Consider the following 20,318-nt stretch of genomic DNA (forward strand, 5'->3'; position numbering starts at 1 on the left):
TTTCTTTTCTTTTCATCTTCCTCAACATATTGTTTTGAATTTTTAGAATAGAAATTGTCTTTCATGTTCAAGATTTTTCACTATTGGTAAAACAGCACTTTCTTTTCCCTCTTAACAGTCATAGGAGAAAGATAAAAATAAATAAGAAACTAAAATAAGCAAATTAGGACTATAATAGAACTTGTAGATAAACCCCAAATATTAGTTAAATTTCATTTTTACAAACGTACTTGATTTGTAAAGAAATTATATGATCAGAAATGCTGGATTTTGTAGTGTTTAAAGTTGTCTTTTTAAATTGAAGGTAAGTATTTAAAAGGTAAACATTAAAGCTCAGTTATGAAGAAGATTGTTACACTTTTAAATGCAGTGTAAATTATCCATTCATGAGTTTATTATTATCATCTTAGAATTAAGAGTATTAAACAGACAAATTCTCTTGTCTTTAAGTAATTCTTTTGGAAATATAATGTGTAAGACCCTGTAAAAATACTTTTAAAAAAACTTTTATTGAACTGTATGTAACTTTATGTAGTCAAATAGATACTCTTAACTGTATGTAAGTTTCAGTTATCATTTTATTTCAGTATTCCTATACATTTCTACTAAGGATAAAAAGCATCTTACAGCATTTCTTAGAAAGTCACGTATAATTTAAACTTAGTCTGGTGACCACACAATGCTATTTTTCTAGGTTTTAAGCCTTTAAATAGTGTAACCTCTTCTTACCTTGGCTATTGTGAAATGGAGGTATCATGCTAACTTTCTATTATTTCTTCTTCTTCTTCTTCTTCTTCTTTTGCAAATCAAGAATGTAATTTTGTACTTTGTTTTGCACTTTGATAAACATAAACGGAGTATAATTTCTCATTTTTTCTGATAGTACATGTTGTAGAATTACATTGGTCACGCAGCTTATGTACATAAGGTAGTAATGTCTGTTTCATTCTACTGTCCCTCCTACCCATCCCCCAAATCTCCTCTGTCTAATCTAATGTAACTCTATTCTTCCCTAGCTCCCCCTCCCTTATTGTGAATTAGCATCTGCATATCGGAGAAAACATTTGGACTTTGGGTTTTTGGGGATTAGCTTATTTCACTTAGCATGATATTCTCCAGCTCATCCTTTTACTGGCAAATGCCATAATTTCATTCTTCTTTAAGGCTAAGTAATATGCCATTTATATATTCCATTTATTTATATTATATAATTTATATATACATATATAAGTTTTATATATATACATATATATGTATGTGTATGTGTGTGTGTGTGTGTATATATATATATATATATATACACACACATATATACTTTTTAATTTGTTCATCTGTTGAAGGGCACCTAGGTTGGTTCCATAGTTTAGCTATTGTCAGTTGAGCTGCTTGTAAACATTGATGTGAGGCTGGGGTTCTGGCTTAGTGTTAGAGTGCTTGCCTAGCACATGTGGAAGCACTGGGTTCCTCAACACCACGTAAAAATAAATAAAGGTATTGTGTTCATCTACAATTAAAAATATTTTTTAAAAAATTGATGTGGCTATGTCACTGTAATATGCTCTAAGATTTCATCTCACCCCAATCAGAATGGCTGTTATAAAGTTACAAATAATAAATGTTGGTGAGAATGTGGGAAAAAAGATACACTAATACATAGCTAGTGGGACTGCAAATTGGTGCAACCATTATAGAAAGCAGTATGGAGATTCCTCAGAAAACTTGGAATGGAACCACCATTTGGCCCAGGTATCCCACTTCTCACTTTTTACCCAAAGGTTTTAAAATCAGCATGCTGACTTTCTTTTATAGCATAACTTATGAAATGAATACAGTAGTCTCCACCTGGAATATATTTCAAATCCCCGCCTCTGCCCCAGTGGATACCTGAAACTGATCTATGTATATCTTGGGATTTTTTTTTTTCCTAACATATACAAATTAAATGCCTTTATCTTAACTAAGCACTTCTCACGCACTGTGGCCATAATTTTTACAGCTTGAGGTGCCATAGCAAACCTGGCATGAATTTCTTTTTCCTTCTTCATGATTTCATGGATAAAAAATCTGTTCTTACTATGCTTCTTAGCAACCTCAGCATATGATTGTTTTCTTCCTTATTAAGTGGGGAACTTTTTCTTTGTCACTTAAAAAGAATTACTTTATGGTTTCTTTGACATATACAAATTGCTTGCACTTTGGGGCTGCTAATAAGTAAAATAATAATTACTTGAATACAGGTACTGTGATATTTAGTAACTGATCTGATAAATGAGAGGGCAACTACATGACTAATGAGCAGCTGGTACATACAGAGTGGATACTCTGGAAGAGGGGATGGTTCACATCTCACATGCAACGGAGTGAGATAGATTGAGATTTCATCATGCTACATACAATGACATGCAATTTAAAACATATAAATTATTTATTTCTAGAACTTTCCATGTAATATTTTTGGACTTCAGTTGACCTCAGGAAACTGGATCCATGGAAACCAAAGCTTCAGGTAAAGGGAGTTAGTGAGTCACCCCTCATTATCCAAGAGTGTCCCTTCTTTAGAATTTCAGATACTCAAATTCCTCATATAAAATGGCATAGTATTTGCATATGACTTATGTGATTCCTTATATTCTAATTCATCTTTAGATTTCTTATAATACCTATGTAAATGCTTTGTTAAATAGTTGTTACACTCTATTGTTTAGGAATAATGACTAGAATAATGTTCAGAACATACACTTTTTTTCTCAAATATTTTTGATTCAGGGATGGTTAATCTTCAAATGCAAAACTCACAGATTAGAGGGCAGACTAGACTGTTTCAGTCTTTAACTTCTTGTGTAGACACTAAAAGTAGCCACAGTGATAGCCACAGTTTAATACAGTTTATGCAAAATGCTGACATGAGAATACTAAGATTATTTGAGCCCTGGATCTCCATATAGACTGTTACCAAATCATTTAACCTAGGCTTCAGTTTCCTGATCTGTAAAATAGCGCACAGCATACATCTTAGGAATATTATGCTAAAAAAAATTAGGAAATACCCAAAGTATATTATTATCATGGTACTCTTAGATAATGTGTTAATGACAATATTGCTAATTTGAATGCATTTTTAAAAGAATCAAAATAAGTTTTTAAACTCAGTAGCATAATCTTCTGTAAGTTAGGACTTTTTCTTCCACTCATTTTCTGTTTTTCTTTCTTTGCCTCTGCTTTTAAGAATTTTCACAAACCCCTTGTCCATGCTTTCGAATTCAGGTTTGAACCAGTTATGATCTGCCACCTACTGACCCAATTCTCCACTTCCTCCAACTCTTCTCTCCTCCTGTCTACTTGCACGTTATGTTTGTTGGGTGATTAAACTGGTTTTCATTGTATTTTTACAAAGATCTAGATCAGCACAGGGTCAGGAACAATAATTTCTGAGTTTGTTTGCACTACCAAGCAAGGGGGTGCATCAGGGTCAGTAATACTATTCATTCTTTCCCCCAGGGTAAACTGTTTTCAGGGAAAATAATTTGTAAAATATCACACAGACTCATTTTACCTCTCATTGTATGGCAGTTAATAGGTTATAAAAGTGATTTCTACCCACATATTGAGGTTTTAAAAGTTTTTAATATTAAGAGTAAGTTTGGAAGTGACTCACCACATATGGAACTACTTCAAAATGCATGCCCTTAACTAGTATTTGAATTTTTATAGGTTTGAAGTTTTGCTGACTGCAAGAAAATAAAATGCCCAGTGCCAGTTCTTGCTGGGTCAAGATTTATTTTGAAGCATCAACATTTCCTCAGCTTTTTGATACTTAAAATGTCCTGAAGATTTTCCTGCAAAAGGTTTTCAAAAGGTTTTCCAGTAAGGAAAATTCACAGTGTTTATGCCCTAGTAGTAACAAAAGTTATGTATTTGGTGAATTTGGCACTAGAAACTGCCAGAGGCTAGACTACCCTAGAAATATATATCTTTATTTAGAGAGTCTAGTGAGGTCAGCAAGGACTTATAATTATATTTGTGTCTTTAGAATAGCCCTAGGCACGGAATATCTGACCAATGATTTATAAAGAGACTGTCCATTTCTCATGAAATGATCAGGAATCTGATTACCAAAGCAATTGGTGTGACACTGTGAAGGCTTTATTGGGTAGTGTTTGTGGAACGTGTTTAAAAAACAAAACACAATGACCTGAATTTGAATCCCAGATCTACCTGCAAATTACTCAACTTCTCTGAGCCTCATCTGTGAAATTGATTACTATCTGATTTATATATATAATGACTTAATGTGATAATGTTTGACTTAGTACTAATATTAATAACTGGTATTTATTTGCATCTGCTTTATAAAAGCTAATTATAAAAACTGCAAATAACCTACCATGTAGTTGTTTTAAAACTTATATTCCATGTTGCATCATCATTAGGGTACAGAAGTATATTTGAGACCACTTAGTTTTTAGGACACCACATTTGAGTCAAAGCAATGTTATGTGTAAGTGGACTAAAATTGACAAGGACTGAGACATTGTGGTGTGGTGGTTTTGAACACACCAGACAGTTAAGGTGTGGTCTTAACACTTCCACTTATTTATTATTGATAATAGGCAAATCACTTTACCTCTCTAAGGGTTCTCCTCCGTAAAATGGGGACAACTTCATAGGATTGTTTGAGAAGTTTCTGGCCCATAGTATGCAGTAGTTTTTAATTATTTTTGTTATTCTCATGTCTTACACCTAGCTTTGACTGTTTTGGGGGGGAATGTAGTTATTATTATTATTTTTTGATGTCATGGTTACTGATAAAATGTTGGAATTAAATACTTTTTTTTTTTTTTTAATGAGTAGTGCTTATTCAGTTGGTTTACATTAAGAGAAGGAAATTCAGAGATGTTCAGTTTAACTTTTCAGCTTTCCCTGTGACCTGTTTCTGAATTTCTAGCAGTCACAGAGACCAACTTATATGTTATAAAAAAAGATTTTTAAATCACATATATTTTTGGACATTCTGTGGCTTTACACTGTTAATACAGGCTTAACTTATACATCTTCTGTGCTTCTGCCTTATTTCCTGTATTTGTAGAACCCCAAAGAATAAGCAAGGAGGAGGTAAGGACCAGGAGGAGGTAAGGCTTACACTTGAGATCAGTATATAGTCAACCTTAAGATGATCAGGTATCCTCTCTGAACTAAAGTCTCAGGTAAATTGATCCAATGACTGTGTTTGAAGTTTTACCAACAGAATAATTTTTATTGCTTTCACTTACTGTTGGAGACTATGTAAAATTTCAAAGGAAAATCTTCCCTTTTCTTCTGTGCAGAAGGCACAGAAGATGTATAAGTTAAGCCTGTATTAACACTGTAAAGCCACAGATTGTCCAAAAATATATGTGATGTAAAAATCTCCTTTTAGTAAGTTTTTTTCAGAGCCATAATTCATCCAAATAATTTTTAGAAAATAATAGCAAATAAACATTGATAATTATTTACCATATATTACAGATATTAAGTGTATTCTGTAGTTAAAATTTTTAATATTCTTTATTTTTGTCCTATTATTTCTAGAATATGTTATTCGATGATAGGAACATTTCATTAATAAATTTATAAGAATTTTCAAATTTGTTGGACATTCATGAAAAGGCATTATATCGTGTTAAGTTATACTGGGAACTTGAAGAGTTACAGTTTTAGACATTTACAGTTTTGACTTTGTTACTAGTAGTTTGAGTTAAAAATCAAAATCCTTTGACTCAAACCATCACTGACTCACTAGGACTAGGATTGCTTCAGAGTTGAAGGAGAATGTCTCAAGTGAATGGTATCCCCTAACTGCCTTCTGGAGTGTATACATACACAAAGGGAACATAATTACCTTTGTTTAATTCATCATCCCCTGAGTTTATTAGTCTTATACCCCCTTCCTCCCCTTTACCATCCAGCATTCTTTCTCCCTTCTTCCTCCCTTCTTTTTTTTCTTTTTTTGGATAAGTATTTATCATTCTGCAGAGCATTGCTAGGCACATAGTGGTTTGGAACATGGTTTTACTGTTTACATTATTTTAAACTTCTATACTTGGCTGCATTTGCTTTGGTCATATATTTCACTTCTTCCATTAAGAACAGCCACACTGTTCATAACATTATTACTGTCAGAAAATAGCTCAAAATACCTTGTTTTTATTGTGATATGACATATTCTGTAGTCATACAGCATAAAAAAAAGCGGTGGGCAAGGTAGAAGCACCTGACTTCCATCAGGTGAATGAATCCACCTTCAGTTTAGTTTGACATAACACATTAAAGGAAACAGAATGGTTGAACAGTATTTATAAGTTAATTAAAATATAAGTAATAAAAGATGATACTTAAATAGTAAGTAATGTATCATCTTACCTACCAGAAAGTTTAGAGTACAAACAGTTAATTAATTGTCATAATAGTGTTATCAGGACTGACCCACGTGACATTTTCCCTTGTCCTTTGCTTGACAGTGGCACTCTTCATTGTTGCAAGGTGGGCATTTTCCCATGCTGTTTTTTTTAAGTGAGGAAAATATTTCCCAGTAAACTTCACTCAACAAAATTATGTCATATACCCATGCCTAAACCCCTTATGGTTAGAGTAAACATAATTGGTCAAAATGAGTAATTTGACCTAATCAGGATTCACCTCCTGAGGGAGAAGAGTGAATGTTCTGCCAGCAAATAAGAAAAGGGCTGAAAAAGTGTGTCTTTGAGGAGGCCACCACAGTGTCTTCACATAGCTTTGTTAATTGCTGCAAACTCTCCTGTGAGACCATGAAATGTAGTCATGAATGGAGTGCCTGCTGTATTCCAGTTATTCTTCAAGGCCCTGGGAATAAAATACTGAGTAAAAGAGTGATAGAGGAAGCATTGCTGCCCTCCTGGAAGCTTAATTTTATTGGTGAGATAGATACAATGAAGCAGTTCACTTTTATGGTATCTTATTAATGAGTGCTAATGAAAATGGAAACAGAGAAGGTGGTATGGAAAATCTGTGGTAGGGGGCATGAAATTTTAGATTGTGTTCAGAGAAAGCTTCACCCAGAAGTGAAAACTGAGTTGGTATGGGAGATAGTGATGTAGATGTTTGAGAAAAGGAAGTATTTGAGATCCCTGTGGCTGGTGGGGGATGAGTACGAAAGAGCCATAGGAGATAAGGTTAGAGGGTTTAGGATGCCACTAGACAGTTTTGAGCAGAAGACAACCCAAAAAGAACCCCTGTGGCAGTTGTATTAAATAGATCAATGGGGCATTAAACATAGAACGAAGAAAACCAATTAGGAGGCTATTTTAATAATCCAGGAAAGATGAAGATGACATGAATAGAGGCAGTAAGAAGTAGTTGGATTCCCGATATTTTTAGAAAAAGCCCTGAGAATTTGCTGTCAAATTGGATATGGGGTGTGGCAGTCAGGTTTTTGACCTGAACAGTTGGAAGACTGGAGTTGATACAATCTGAGATTAGAATAAACAGGGACTCAGTTGTTGATAGGCTACATTTGAGATGCTTTAGACATCCAAATGAAAGTATCAAAGAAATATTTGTTTATATGAAGTATTTTTAATGATAGAACTACTTATTTTCAAAAAGTATGACAATGACCATTAATGATAGAAAATGACTTTTAATAGAATACAAATTAAAAGAATAATAATGAGAATAGAAAATAGATTAAGTGTTACACGGATTGAGTATTTTGTATTCCATTTAACAAATAGGGGAAATACTGAAAGTGATTTTAAAGTGTTCAAAAAAGCATTTATGCTGAAAATATATTTAGTGGTTATTTTATTCTAGTCTTAAAATTGCATATTGAATATATTTATTCTATGAATTAATCCCTCAATTCTGAAGTCTTAAAGCTTATAAAAATATAGTAAATAAATACACCATAAAACCAATGGTAAGGACTTCATTTTATGTTTGTCTTCACTATGGCACGTTGCTGTCACCCTTCTAAAGGATGTATGCAACTGCCAACTAGATGATCTACCTCACCTAGCTTTCTAATATTTTGCAGCATATTATAGCATTCATGCATATCATTAAATAGGAATCCAAGCCAACAAAATCAATTCAACATTTTTATGTGTGTTTATCAAGAGGAATTGCTTTTCTCTGACCTTTCTTTTTAAATAAGAAGTTTTAACCAGATTATTATACTTCTTTACATTTGATAAGAATGCAGCATACAGCTAAGATTTTCAATCTGTGTGTAAAGTACCTTTCACGTGCTAGTTACTCATGAAATACTTAAATGGAAAGTAGATATAGAATATCATTAGCATTTCTAGCTATTTTTAATTTTTAAAGATAATTTTTCTGTATTCAGTAATTATTGCTTAATAATATGTCCACTACCTATAAAGCAGGGTTGTTGGTAAAATTGAATTGTAATTTTTTTTGAGACAAAAGTAGTATATAATAAATATAAGAGATTATATTTATTGAATATAATAAAAGGAAACTGCTCAAGATGATTAGGCATTTCTCATCACACTTTGGCCAGTCATGGTTAGTTTATGATTACTGGCCTGTTTGCTCAGCTAGGAAGAAAAGCCTGTTTAGATTTATAGAATAAATGCAGTTCATTAAGAATCTGAAGCATATTGAATTACTCTAGCATACCTGTTTCTCACCTTAAGGGGTTTTTATGAAATGACCCATTTCCCATGAGACCATTCTAAAATTTATTGGCAAGAAAAGTAAGCAAGCATTGGCGTTAGTTTTCAGGCCAAAATGATAGTAGATAATGAATCCTCATTCTTCTAACAAGCTATATAAGTTTTTATCTGCAAGTCTACTTTCAGCTTATTTTGAGTATATGTCTGTATGTGTTCTCCTTTGTTTTTTATTTTAAAAAAAGGAAAATGAAGAAAATGTATTGCCTAGCAGTTAGCATTTGTTCATATATGAAAATTACTGAGATGCTTACCTAAACAAGATTTCTTACCAAGTAAAGCTCCTATTATCATTATTATTATTATGTAACACTTAGTGTAAACAAGAATATACTTGAGTGTCACCTCTATGAATCTTTAGATTTTGGAGTTTCTTGCATTTTGGACTATTTGCATAAACATTACCCAATTGAGCATTCCTAATCTAGAAATCCAAAATCTGAAACTTTTTAAGCATCATGTAATGCTCAAAAAGTTGCAGATTTCGGAGTCTTTAAGATTTCAAATTTTCAAATTAAGGATGCTCAACCTGTATTTAAATTGTGAAGCCCAATATTAAATTGACCCCCTAAGAACCAACAGTAAACACAGAATCAGAACTTCACTAATATTGCATCAAATTGTGACTTTTCTTTCGAGTTTGTTTGAACCTGCTGCCCTCACCAGTCTGACCACTTTCTTAAAGTTTATGTTAGTCACTTATTTTCTTAATAATACTTTTTTTCTTTCACGTGTATATTTGAGTAACATTATTTAATTTTGTGCTTTTAAGTTTTGTGAAAATGGTAGTATTCTGTTTTTGTCTCCCAAGATTTGCTTTTTCATTCATGTTGGTTTAAAAATTATTATTTTTTTTCTTTTTGCTGTATGGTTACAGTTCGTTTATTTTAATTGCTGGATAATATTTCATTGTGCATTTATTTATTCTTGTTTTAATGGACATATATTTTGTTGTTGTGCTTTTGTTTGTTGCTTTGTTTTTGATTATCTGTATTGATTCATTTATTATACATATATACACGATGTACTTACATTCATATACGTATATATATATATTTATACATACATTAAGTCAGCATTATTTCATGTGTTCTGCTTCACATGTGCAAGACTGTAGGATATATACCCAAGAAAAGTGTAGAACATATTCAATTATATGACATAATGCTAAATTGTTTTCCAAAATCATTGAACTTATTTACATTTTATTAGTAATATATCAGAAGCTCCTATTTGATAACTTTTCTCAATTTAATGGTCCCAAATGGCATCTTTTTATGATACTTAATTTGTTACAGGGTGATTAATAATAAAGTCAAACATTTTTTCATGTGATTTTTTTTTTTTCACCACTGGCATTATTCTTTTATGAAATGCTTGTTCATGTATTTTATCTGTTATGTCCTAAAAACTGTTCATTAAGTACTGTGCATGCAAATATGTAGTTTTATATTTTTAAAAATTTAAAACAGCACATACAGAAAAATTACAAATACAGTACAGAATTTAAAAATTAGAGGGCTTGATCTTTAAACCCTGTACCATACCATCTCTTCCACCATGAACACCTGCTTCATGCTGCTTGAGTCTGACACCTCTTTTAGAGTGATCTTTTGTGCATTTTATCTGCTTTTCAATAAAATGTTATAGAGTACACACATACATACATATATTCTGAATATTAAGGGTTTGGGGGGAATGGCTACTTGTATTGTGGTGTTGTAAATCATCTTTTCATTTTTCTTGTTGATGAATGGAAGTTTTCCATATTAATGCTTTTGAATTTATTAATCTCTTGCTTTAAAATTAGCCCTTTTATGTCCTAAGAAAACCTTGCCCTGATATATTCTTGTTGTGCTTGGATGCTATCTCTGTAATGGGCTTTTGCTGCTCCATGGATGTTTTAGAATCAGCTTATAGATCGTCTTGAATTTTGATTGGTATAACTCTAAATGTAGTGTTTCAATTTGGGAATATTGTCCTTTTGTTTTTTATTACTTTATTTAAATTAGATTATATGACAGCAGAATGCATTTTTGATTCATTGTACACAATTGCAGTACAACTTTGAATTTCTGTGGTTGTACACAATGTAGTGTCACACCATATGAGCAGTCACACGTGTTCGTAGGGTAATGATGTTGTCTTTTTATTTTATCAAATATTTGTCATAAGAATGGCATGTCATTCCATTTAAATAGATTGTTTAGGATCCTTTGCTAACATTTTCCAATACATTTTCTTCATATAGAACATGTAATATTTACATATTTTGTTACTTTTGTTCCTTAGTATGTTTTAATGTTGAATTTTTAAATGTTATAATGTTTGTTAATGGTATATTAAAAATGCTTTACTTTTTAAAAAGTTATTTAGCTGCAATTAATTGAATACTTCATGAACTATTGATAAGTATGAAACAAGCTCAAAAACAAATAAGTAAAATCAGAACTCCAGTTTTTTACTCTGCAAATTACTTTTTTATTTTTATTTTTATTTATTTTATTTATTTTTTTAGCTTTCGGTGGACACAACATCTTTATTTTATTTTTATGTGGTGCTAGGGATTGAACCCAGTGCCTCACGCATGCTAGGCAAGCGCTCTACCACTGAGCCACAACCCCAGCCCCAAACCTTTTTAATAAATGTTTTAATAAATATCAGGTGAATTGTCTTCTTTTTAAAGTTTATTGATATATAATTCATATGTCATAAAATTCATCCATTTAAACTGTTTAGTTCATCATTTCTGGCTTTTATATGCAACCAGCACCATCATCTAACTTTCACAGTGTCTTGATCCTTAGAAGGAACCCTGTGCCCATTAGCCATCAGTCCCCATTCCCATCCTTCCCCATCCCAGTCCTGGGCAACCACTGATCTATCTGTGTTTATTTGCCTGTTCTGTGAGTTCCAAGTAAATCAAATAATGCAATACATGGATGGTTATTGGTAACTGATTTCATTCAGCATAATAGGATTCATCTGTTGTAGCATGTATCAGTACTTCTTTGCTTTTTATGGCCAAATAACACTTTGTTGTGTGAATTTATCTCACTTTGTTTTCTCATCAATTGATAGATACATGTTTGCACCTTTTGATTATTATGAGCATATGAGTTTTTATGTGACATAAATTTTCATTTCCCTACCATATATACTTTAGGATTGAAATGCAATACAATGATTCTGTGTTATTTTTTAAAAACCGCTCAGCTGTTTTCTGTAGCAGCTGTACCAACGTAGTACATTCTACCAACAGTATATGAAAGAGGTGAAGATTCAAGTGTGCAACCATTGTCACAGTCCAGGTTTAGAACATTTTGGTCATTTTAAAGAGTTCTTTCAGGGGCTGGGGTTGTGGCTCAGTGGTAGAGTGCTCACCTAGCACGCATGAGGCACTGGGTTTGATCTTCAGCACCATATTAAAAACAAAATAATGTGTTCACCTAAAACTAAAGATACACATAAATAAATAAAAGAGTTCCTTCATACTCATTCACAAGGTCTGCTCCCATCTCCTGCAGATCCTGGAAGTGATCTGCTTTATCCTGCACTTTAGCTTTTCTAGATATTTTATATATAAATGGAATCATACAATATTGAAATGCTTTGTTATTTAGCTTCTTTCACTGAATATTATGTTTCTGATATTTGAGTTTGTTTTTATGAATAGTTTATTCCATTTGTTTTTTGTTTATTTGTTTTTTAGTTGTAGATGGACCCAATACCTTTATTTGGCTACCACTTTATGTTCCTTTACTAGTTGGTGGGTATTTGGTTTGTTCACGATTTTGGCTATTGTGATTGATGGAGATATCACTGTCTGCATATAAGTTTGGGGAATGTTTTTATTTCTCTTGTTTAGCTATCCATGTGTGAAATTGTTGGGTCATTATGTGTGTGTGTGTGATATATATTATATATGTATATAATAGTATATATAATATATATCACACACTCATATATAAAAATATATTTTATTATACATATTATATATATTATATATTATATACATATATGTGTGTGTATATATACATGTATGTATGTGTGTGTGTGTGTGTGTGTGTGTGTGTATATATATATATATATATATATATATATATATATATATATATATATATAATTGCCTGTTTTCCAAAGTGGCTATGCCATTTTATGTACACACCAATATTTAGGAGGGTTTTATTTTCTCCCTGTCCTCCTCAACATTTTTTAAAAATTATAACTTATAGTGGATTCGTAGTGAAATTTCAGTGAGAACTTATTTGTATTTTTCTTAACTGGTAATGATGATGAACATCCATCTCTTTTTTTTTAAATGTGTTGACTCGACATTCATATAATATCTCTTAAATTCTCAGCCCATTTTTAAAAAAGTGGTTAATTTATTCTTGACTTGTAAGGATTATATGTATATGAGTTACAATATTTTCTCCCATTCTGGAGCTTACTTTTCATTTAATGGATATCTTTTGAAGATTTTGATAAAGTTCAATTTTTCTCTTTTTTATGGCTTGTGCTCCTGTTATATTTAAGGATTTGTTCCTAACTTTTTGTTGTTGTTGTTCCTAACTTTAGTTCACATATTTTCTGTTTCTTATAGAAGCTTTGTTGTTTTTGAGTTATTTCAGTTTTTAAGTTTGTTGCTTCAGATTGTGATCCAAACAAATGTTGTTATTTTTGTAACTACATTTGTGAAATAAAGGTTTACACTTAATCATTTATTTACTTTTGCATGTGGATATTCAACTATTCAGCACCATTTATTAGAAAGACCGTTCTTTTTCCATTGAATTGCTATGGTACATTTGTCAAAAATAAAATGACCATGAATGTGAGAGTTTTTTATGGGGATTATTCTGTAGCGTTATCTATTTTTCTATCTTTATGTCAGTATTACATGATTTTGGTTTCTCCATAGCTTTATAGTAAGTTTTGACCTTAATCTTTCCCCCTTCTGTTCTGGGGAGAACGTAGGGCTGAGCTCACGCCTGCTAGGCAAGTGCTGTACCACTGAGTTATATTCCCAGCCCCTCTTATTGTCAGATGGAGTATCCCTAAAGAGTGCAGGCTGGCCTCAAACTTGGCAGTCCTCCTGCTTCAGCCTGGAGAGTAGTGGGATTATAGGCATACAGTACCAGGCCTGGCTTAAAACAATTATGATGGATTTTGATAGATGAATTTGGGAAAAATTGACCATCCCTTGCCATGTTTATTTTTCACCTTGAGACAGGGTCTTGTGAAGTTGCCCAGGCTGGCCTCAAACTTGTGTTTTTTTCTGTCTCAGCCTCTGGAGTCGAGTGTGCCACTATTCCTAGCTATCTTGTACTTTAGAGTGTATGAGTTTTGCACATTTGTTAAACTTAAGGTGTTTTTTTGTTTTGTTTTGTTTTGTTTGCTATTATTGTAAGTGAATAAAATCCATTTCTGTTGCTAACATATACATGAAATGCTGTTGAGTTTTTTTGGTTTTGGATCTAACCAACCTTTCTTTCTTAACCTTCTTATTAATTTTAAAAGTTCTTATTTTTTAAAGATTCCTTCAAAGTATCAGCCCACAAGATATTGTCAATCTATATGTCTTTATATTTTTTGCTTTATTATATTGAGTAAGCCTCACCTCAGACATCCATGTCTTTTTTATGATGTTAGGGGGAAAACATTAGACTTTCACTGTTAGTGTGATATTAGGTAAAGGCAAATATCTTAGAAGGGAAGGGTTGCTTTAACATGGAAACTATTAATATACATTATTGCTAGAATAAAGGACAAAAACCACATGATCCTGCATCCCAGTAGATGCAGAAAAAGAATTGGGACAAGAGCTAGCACATTTGTAATGAAACCAAATGAATGAATTCCAAAACTAGGTGTAGAAGGGAATGAAAAACTACAGCTACTACCATAATTATAAGTAAAAGACTGAATATTTCTCCCTAAAATTTGGGTACGATGCAATATACTTAGACCACTTTGATTCAGTACTGGACTAGAAGTTCTAATCCTGTTTTTTTCTTCACTGTAATATTTGTACAACTGAGTTTTGGGATGTGTGGGAAATACTAAGGAACAAAAACAAAACTATTCACCTAGAATTAATCAATTTTTATATTATGTTTTTTTTTTTTTCTTTTTAGTACTATGTGTATACCTGAGTGTTCAATAACGTACATGTAACATAAAACGGATTTGAGTTCACATTTTATGCTTACTCTAATCTCATTTCTTACCATTTTCTTCCTGGCTCATTGCTACCCACTGAGTCACTTTCAATTCTTAGAACAGGCAAGTACCATCCCCCATGTCTTTTGCACATGCTAAACTTTCTATTGGAAGTTTTCTTTACTTAATTTATTTTGTTTTTATGGTTAGGGTTTCAGATATTGAAATATCTTAAATGTTATTTCTTGGAGAAGCTTTCCCGTATCATTTTATGTAAGGTAGCTTCCTTTCTGTGTCTTGTTTAAATGCCTCTATTATTTTCTTAATTTTCTGTCTCCTTGTTTTTGTCTGTTTCTCATGGATGTACACTGAGGGTTTCTTTTTCATGTTGTAATTCCAGCACATAGTGCCTAGGCTTCTAATTTGTTTAACAGTAAACAAAAGTGAATAGTATCTTGATTTTTCAACATCACATTCTGATTGTTTTGCCATATCATTTCTATGATATAAGTATGACAATGTTATTTAAACATTTTCATTTCATAGACAGGGTTTCTATTGTCATGATACAAAACACATCTAACACATTCAGTTTCATTGACTTGTATGAGAGATTAAACTTACCCATTTATTAATTTAAGAAACATTGAAGTAATCTGTGAGAGTAGTTTATTCTATATTAACTTACGTTAACTTTTATTACTTAAATATTTGTAAAATTTATATCTTCATGAGGTCATACATTGAGCTTAAAGGCGAGGGGTATAAGAATGCTTTAATAAAGACAACCCATTAAATCCAACAATTCTAGAAAGTAGCAGAATAACAGGCACAAATTGTGAATATTTTTAGAATATTTTTAACTCCTTAGATGGAAAATGTAGACTAATGAGCTTCATCAAATACTGGTATCTAGTGGTTTTTTTTTTATGTACTATGTAAATTGAGACCATTGTATATGCATAGCACTAGAGAAAGTCCGTTATTTGTCTTTCAAATAACTGCTGAGCCTGCTGCTTTTGTTTTTTGTTGCCAAGTAAAATGTTACCAGGGTTTGAATTCTACTTCAGCTCTTACTAGCTTTGTGATTTGGAGTAGCTTAAACTCAATTTCCTCATCTATAAAATGGAATAATAATAGTTCCCTCATAAAATGTTTATTAGTATTATGTTTGGCACATAGTAACTGCTCAGAAGCGGGTAGCTATCATTAGATAAATTTAGTAGTTCTTGGTCCTGGGAGTGTTTAAGAGTAGCAGTTGTAAAGGTTTCTTAGGCTTCAGGGCATTATCTGCAGGCACTGACCAGCTCTTTAATAATAATGTTCCTCTGAAGATGTTGGCAGCATTCTTCATTGAATGTGCCTGTTTACTGACTGGGTTTTTTCTATACCTATACCAAAAACGACCTAGCTGAAAGATAGTGAAGTCTCATTAAGTTAAATCCTACAAGAGGTTACTGTTTGCAGCATTCTTAAATGTAGTCATGTTTACTTTCTTGTTCCAACTTGCATATAGAAGGTAATATAGCACAGTGAAGTGACAGAGGAATGTGATTCCAGCAGCCTAGAGGCTGAAGCAGGATTGCCAAGTTCTATGCCAGCTTCAGCAAATTAGCAAAAAATTTTAAAAAGGTCTGGGGATATAGCTCAGGGTTAAAATCCCTGGGTTCAGTTCCCAGTACTCCCCCAAGATGATGATGATGATGATGATGATGATGATATTTTTCAATAAAGGAGGAAATGTCAGTGAAAATAGAACAATTCTAGAATTTCAGTTGTTTGGTAGATAATGTTGACAAGGGGCTTGCCTGGGGTTTGGCTTCCAAGGTTGGGGATTGGGAATTAAGGAAATTCCCAAGGTCCAGGCACTTTCCAATAGGAGTACTAATATAATTGCAAACTTGGATATTTTTAAGTTCATGTGTGAATCACTTCCTTCTAGGTATAAATAGAAAAGTGATTGTCTTCTACTCCTCTGAGAATTTCTATCAGAATTTTATAGTCAAGGTCCAGTCTGTGTCCAGGATCTTTAGTTTGGGTCCTTGCTTAGTGCCTGTTTCCCTTCTATCAAACGGGATAATGCCTTCTGTGCTTATTTTGCTGAGTGACAAATGTTCCTTGGCAATGGAAAAGCATGTAGCTTATTTAATGATTCCTCCCATTTTTTTTCTGTTTTCCTGTATATTTTTTAGATCACTGGTGGAGATGGCATGGTAGCCCAGAACTACATCTGTCACGAGTGTTGCCTCTTAGAGGTGTTTGTTTTATACTTGTACGAAAGAGTAGACACTTTTAGATTATTGCTGTTCTCATTCTTTAATTTCTTTTGTTAGAAAACCAATACATGCTTATTGCAAAAGAATTAGAAACTATAAATCAAATGAATGAAAATATTTCTAAATGCACAAATAATCACTGAATTTATTTTGTATAATTTTAAAATAATTTCAACAATGCTGAAAATATATTGTTTCCTATTTTAATCACTTTATGTATATCATTTAATCTAACTTAATATTCTTCTATATTTTAATGACTACATAGTATCTCATGATGTAATAATATTCCATGATTTACTTATTTATTAGTTTAATTGTTTTTTACTTTGACATTTAATGATATTTCTGATTTTTTGCGATTAGAAATGCTGTACATAATGAACATCCTTTTTTTTTTAAAGAGAGAGAGAGAAGAGAGAGAGAATTTTTTTAATATTTATTTTTCAGTTTTCGGTGGACACAACATCTTTATTTTATTTTTATGTGGTGCTGAGGATCGAACCCAGGCGAGCGTGCTAACCCAGCCCCATAATGAACATCCCCAGCCCCATAATGAACATCCCCAGCCCCATAATGAACATCTTTATAGCTAAATATTTCTACATATTTTCAGTATTATTGTTTTTGTTTGTTTTTGAGACAGGGTCTCACTCAGTTGCTTAGGGCCTCACTGATTTTCTGAGGCTGGTCTCAAACTTGTGGTCCGCCTTCCTCAGCTTCTTGAATCACTGGGATCATAGGTGTGTAATGCTGTAGTAAGCTCTTTTTCTTTTTCTTCTTGTTTTCTTTTATTTGGATAAATGATAGACTTGGAATTGCTATTGCTATATCAAGGAACATAAAACATTTTAAGGCATTTGATCCATGTTTTTATTGCTTTATTGAGGTGTAATTGACATACAATAAGCTGCTCATGTTTATGGTATAAAACTGGATAATTTTTGACATATGCACATCCATGAAACCAACACCACAATTCAAAACAGCACATATTTCTGTCCCCCCCGCCCCCTTTGTACCTCCCTTCTTCAGGCAAAACCACAGATCTATTTTCTTTCACAATAGATTAATTTGCATTTTCTAGAATTTTATGCAAACAGAATTGCAGAGGATATGTATCTTCTTGTCTGGTTTCTTGCACTAAGGATAATTACTTTAAGAATCATCCATGTTTTTATTATCATTAATATAGCATAGTATATTGTTGTGGAATAGTAAAATTACATTGTATGGATATGCCATAATTCTTTGCCTATTAGTGGGCATACATATTTCCAATTTTTAGCTATTAAAATACAATAGATTTACTTCAGATATTGGAGTATGTCTTTGTACAGATATAAGGCATAAGGCATTTATTTATTTATTTATTTATTTATATTTATTTATTTATTTTTATTGGTTGTTCAAAACAAGGCATAAGGCATTTAATATTTCTTATCAGATTTTGTGTTGGAAAAGGTATACTGTTGGTTATTGATACTTTTTTCTTTCTTGGTGTTTTTTTTTTTTTTGACACTGGGTTCCATGCTGTCTCCCAGGCATGTCTGGAATTCTTGGGCTTAACGTGATCCTCCAGCTTCAGCCTCCCAGCTAACTAGCACTGTATACTACCATGCCCTGTTCCATTGCTGGTATTTTGTTTTCGGCAGACACAACATCTTTGTTTTGTATGTGGTGCTGAGGATCGAACCCGGGCCGCACGCATGCCAGGCGAGCGCGCTACCGCTTGAGCCACATCCCCAGCCCCCCATTGCTGGTATTTTGAAATTGAAAAAATATGAGGGAAACTATAGGTCTTTTTTTCTTCCTTTTTTTTTTTGAAATATATATTTATGACGGATTAAGGATTTTTTGAATGTAACAATTGAATTGACTTAACAGAACACTCTTAGAAATTTGAAATTAACCAAGGTTAATATGCAGAACCTAGGAACTATAAACATTTATTAATTAAGTAAACATGTTATTTGAAAAGCAAGGATCTTTTGCTCTCCTTTGATGAACTGATGTTCATAAGTAATTTATATTTTTCTGTCAAATGGCTCCTTCTGCATTGAATTTGAACAAGAAGAGTTTACTGAACTTCACAAAAGATATTCCTGAATCTGGTGTAGAATAGTTTCCAAACCATCTTTTCCCTCTTCTTAAGATGCACAGTTGACTGAAGGAGGACCTGAGAAGGCTCCAGATGACATCAGAGCTGCTTTTCAACAGCCTTCTTGATTTCCTTTCTCAGAAAGCAGAGGCTCAAACCTTGGAGACAAACGGTGAGAGTATTTTTCAAGAGTCCATGGGGCTTAACATTACGACTTTAATATGCTTTACATATTTTTCCTTAGTTGTACATTAGCTTAAAATCACCAGATATGTGCTTTATCTCTGTGAAGTACTTCACTAGGAAATGTGGTTAAAATCCTACCTTTAAGGAACTTACAAAGAAAGAATAAATGAAAATAAATAAAGGTAATCAAGAGTAAAGGAGGTTAAATGCAATAAAAATATATTCATGAGAATTCAGTGAGTGAATTACTACTGGAGAGAGGGATTTTGGAGCTTGAAAGAAGAAATGGTATTTGTGTTGATGATACTTAATTTGTTTTTACCAAATCCACAGAAGATGGTAGTCAATATAAAACCTGAAATAGAAATCTGGTTTCAGATAAAAAGTTAATTATTGTTTTGAGGAAAAAAGAAACTTGTTTTATTATTGTGGATTCATTGTAGTGTAGGTATGTGATTACTTTTAGAATTATGTAAAGTGGTTACCTCTTAAAAGGCAGTTCTGGGAAATGATAAAGCAACTGAATTAGCACAAGTAGGTGGGCAGTGAACTAGAGATGAGTGAGTAGTTAATTATACTCAGATTAACATGTCCGTTTTCTAGTGTAGCTACAACTTAAATAAATTTGTCAGATCTTACATTCTTGAACCTTAATGCTTTTTATTCCTGGGCAGAAGCAATTCATGTCAATTGGGGGAAAAGGGATAGTGGTTGTTTATGTTCCCATAATTACTTGTGCAGAGTTACCTTTTAACCAGCTAACTGAAGACTTTGATCAGAAAAGAGATAACAGTATACAGCATCCTAAAATTCACTGTTTTAGTTGACCATGATGTTTCAAAAAGGGGATGGTAACTTTGAATCCAATTTGTTCTTCAC

At 32.5% G+C, this 20,318-nt stretch overlaps 1 protein-coding gene across 7 annotated transcripts in view; it reads left to right on the forward strand.

Annotated features, from left to right (window-relative positions):
• Positions 1 to 20,318, forward strand: part of Nrip1 (nuclear receptor interacting protein 1) — an 84,772-nt gene that overhangs the window by 20,781 nt on the left and 43,673 nt on the right. For 5 of the 7 annotated variants that reach the window (XM_058574571.1, XM_058574572.1, XM_046430487.2 and 2 more), the window contains exon 3: positions 19,308 to 19,425. The exons of 1 other annotated variant lie outside the window; for it this stretch is intronic. The gene's annotated coding sequence lies outside the window, so the exon portion shown is untranslated. Of the gene's footprint in view, positions 1 to 2,435; positions 2,507 to 19,307; positions 19,426 to 20,318 lie in introns of all 7 variants that reach the window. One more of the 7 variants, XM_046430485.2, reaches the window with a different exon arrangement.

The sequence above is a fragment of the Marmota monax genome, unplaced genomic scaffold (assembly GCF_021218885.2).
Source record: "Marmota monax isolate L192 unplaced genomic scaffold, Marmota_monax_Labrador192_F-V1.1 WCK01_AAM20220418_F8-fsc00016, whole genome shotgun sequence".
NCBI classification, from domain to species: domain Eukaryota; kingdom Metazoa; phylum Chordata; class Mammalia; order Rodentia; family Sciuridae; genus Marmota; species Marmota monax.